This window comes from Papaver somniferum, chromosome 11, assembly GCF_003573695.1.
Source record: "Papaver somniferum cultivar HN1 chromosome 11, ASM357369v1, whole genome shotgun sequence".
NCBI lineage: Eukaryota > Viridiplantae > Streptophyta > Magnoliopsida > Ranunculales > Papaveraceae > Papaver > Papaver somniferum.
In genome coordinates this window covers 83,017,384-83,021,114 of record NC_039368.1, presented here as the reverse complement: position 1 = coordinate 83,021,114, position 3,731 = coordinate 83,017,384, and the positions used below count along the sequence as shown (strand labels likewise).

At 34.9% G+C, this 3,731-nt stretch overlaps 1 pseudogene; it reads right to left on the bottom strand.

Annotated features, from left to right (window-relative positions):
- Positions 1–1,520: 1,520 nt before the first annotated feature.
- On the bottom strand, positions 1,521–3,343 carry LOC113324696 (annotated as a pseudogene).
- Positions 3,344–3,731: the final 388 nt, after the last annotated feature.

Here is a 3,731-nt window from a genome sequence, read left to right as displayed (position 1 = left end):
TTATGTTCTCGTGAATCGAGCAAATATTTCATATATGCTCAGAAGTTAAATCTATTATGTTTTTGTAAACGGAAAATAGAACAAACTCTTTGAGATTTTCTCGCAGTATTGATCATCTTGTGATCACATTTTTGTATTTTTACTGCTTGACACACTCCGTAAGATTTTCTTATGTTGAGTAAAATCGAGTAAAATTGTCTCTTTGTTTGTAACTGGCCTTGAGATTAATTTATGTCGATAGTTTGGATACAAATCCATGTGATTTGTTAATGTCCGCCAAAATCCTTATTTTTCACAAATGCAAGGTCACTCATGTTGTTCTCTTGGAAATGACATTTAATGGGGGAGAGTTCTTCAATGAACTTCTGCTTAATTGATATATCTTGATTTTTAGTCTACAATTAGTTAAGTCTCGGTCTAGGATATAGGTATTTGGAAAACAAACCAGCCATCATTTGCGTCCTACTGTTTGAAGGCGAAGATCAACCGAAGCTTTTGGAGAACTTCGTCAACAAAAGGTAAGTGAAGACTGAACCACCTATTTCTAAAGTTATATTCACTTTTCTATCCTTGAGAAGTTTGTCGCATAACTAATTAGGCTAGCTTGCATAGACAAGAATTTCGGGTCGAGAACTAATTACATATTTGTGTCATACGCATATTCGTATGCACATCATGGGAAAATTTATTTGTTTTGTGATCCGGATAGGTATGTATATTCGTATACAAACCATTTTGGAACTGTGGTAAGGTAACCGGGTTTAAGTATCCAAACCGGTATGCGAACCAATACAGTTCTATGTTCATGAACCAGTTTAGTACTCAAACCAGTGCACAAACTGAAAAGGTTATGTGAACTCCGGAACCGGTAAAGTCTTAAGGTTTCCAAAATGGCTCGCAAACTGAAAAAGTTTTGTCAATTTCGGAACTCAGTTTTGCACCTAAGTTTGCAAACCGGTACGTGAACTGAAAAAGTTCTGTCAACTCCGGAACTCGATTTTACCAACAAGTTTGCAAACCTGTCCGCGTACCTTGACTCAGCCGACTTACGAACGAGTTGGATCTCCATTAATGATCTTTCTTGTACAAGTTTTTATTTTTATGACGTATTTGATAACATGATGGAACTATTGTACTTTCCAGAAGCAAACGTAATGTAGAAACTACAGAAATAACATACATGTAAAAATCAGAAAACAAGACGGAGAAGAAGAAAAAAAAAGCATAAACTCGAAACAAGTTCTTAACCATGGGTTGTTTAACAGAAATGTGATGGCCATGGATTATGTTCTCGAGTTGTTTTAGCTTCTTCCTCGTTATTTGTATTCCTTCTGTAACGGGGGTTCATGATGTTTCTCTGCCGGAACATACTCCACTTATATGGACTTCAATTTGCACAGCCGTTTATATCCCTATATAACTGGATTTTATGGTTAATATCATCGGACAGTGTTCCCTAAACGTCAAAGTGACCAGATCTGAAATAACACAACTTTGGTTTTCAAAAAGAGACAATCTTGACTTAAATGTAATTAAATCTTAATATATTATCCAAGATGAGTAAACTGCCACGAAAATATAAGCATTTTTTCCACACCCAAGTTCTTCATTTTGGTTCTGAATATTGAATTCCATGTCGCTTGAAGAACTCCATGAACCCATATGCACTAACATCGTAATTGAACTACAAATTAAATAAAAAGAACATGTTGTAAGATTACACAGAAAGATGCACAATTTGTTATCAACTTGTGCTGTAAATCTTAGAGCGATGTTGTACCGGGGTTTCTCCACATTTATAGCCCCATTTGTAGATAAAATTTGTTGACAAGTGAAGGGTACAAAACAGTTTTTCACAAACACAATCAATAGCTGATAAGAAGAATCAAAACTTACAGGAAGAACTTTGACTGCATATTTCGTTGTATTTGCAGCAGAAGTCTTTCCTTGGTTTGCTGCCTATAAAAAGTTCAATTCTTTTGTCAGGCCGAATATTTAATAGGGAAAAGGAAGTAAAAATATAAACTTTCATATTGTATGATTCAGGTACAGAAAACATAAACCTTATAGGAACATTAAACTTCCGTTTCCCTCAGACAACAATATGGGGGCAACACCGGGAACATTACAGCTTTAGCATATGATGGGAATGAAACTTACTTGTTGTTGTGGACTATGAAATATCTGGATGTATGGATAGTCTTTCCTCTGACGAGTTATGCAGAATCCATGATACTTAGGACATTCAACTTGGAAGATCCCATAAGAATGAGCAAGGTTGTATGATTAGAAAAAAAGGAAAAAAATGATTAACTATCAACTATCAAGTATCAAGCTTTAGCCTCATATTCAGTGCAAATTTAGTTAACAAATGAGGCAAACTTCAATAAACAAATTTGCAGAAAGACATAGGAGAGTACAGAAACAACTGAAGTACAAAAGAATATAGAAGAAGCGACATACACGCATAAACTTTACGTGTGGATGAAACTCTGATGCAGCTTCCTCCAATACTTTATATCAAAATGCTTGGTGAAAGGATATCTACGACAAACAACAGAATAACAAAATGAATAGACTGAAGTAGAAAAGACAATGATTGTAAAATGATAACTAAAATTGAAAAACTCACTTGATTGTAAATGCAACCGCCACAGGCTAACCTTCGTGCAGAAGTTGTACAAATTCTCACTCTGATGTGAAGTAAATAATTTTAGAAGGCCCAAGATCCTTCGGATAACCGGTGTAATACCTGAAATCATCGAAAAAAAGTTAATTAAAAAATTCATTGATGCGTGCATTTGTAACGACAAGATGTAAATTTTCTTCCAGTCAAAACCATACCTCCAATCCTTGAGATATAAATATCTACGAGGATAAATCAAAAGCAAAACAGTGTTCTCTAACCATATCAAATTGAAAATTTCCCCAAGCGAAACTATTAATTTCCCTATTATGAAGATACAACATCGGACACGGACTAGAGAAACTCACTTGAAAATTTACAAGATGTTACAAATTTCATCAGCTAAGCTTTAGTAGATCCACCTTTATGGATGATTTTAGCTCAATTTTCTTTAGGCGTAAGAGACACAAGATTAACTCCCAACTATTCTCCTCAATCCTCTCAGCCATTACTACTCAGTTAATAAGCCAAAATCAAGGCGAGTAAATAACCGTAGACAGAAAGTTCGGAAAGCTTTGGTGCAAGAATCTTCGCTCTCCCCCAATTCTCCTACTATTTCATAACTTTAAGCACTCACCATCTGTACCACTGCGGAATCGAGATACCCTGTCCCCCTCTTCCGTGTGCCACGGTGTACCTCCAATTAAACGCTGCCATGTGGTTTCAATTTTTTACCCATATATTTATCATTAAATGAATTTACTTAAATCGGAAAAGAATATAAAATATAAATATTTACATTCAAAAGAGAGAAGATAATCAAGCAGATTATGAATTGGAGTCGGAGAAATGAAGATAGGTATAATACACAATTTTTCTGAACGTGAAAGCCGAATCATTTTTTACCAACCCATGGGTCCTTCATAATAGACGGAGTCTAATGAGCTATAGGAAGATCATCTAAACCTACCGGATCAGGTTATATTATGAATTTCTTATAAAAATATTTGTTCATTATTTTTTTGTCATTTTTTGTTTTATTATTTGATGGAAAACTCGTTCATCAAGGAGGAGAGAAAGGTTTGGATCTTGGTTTGCATATGGT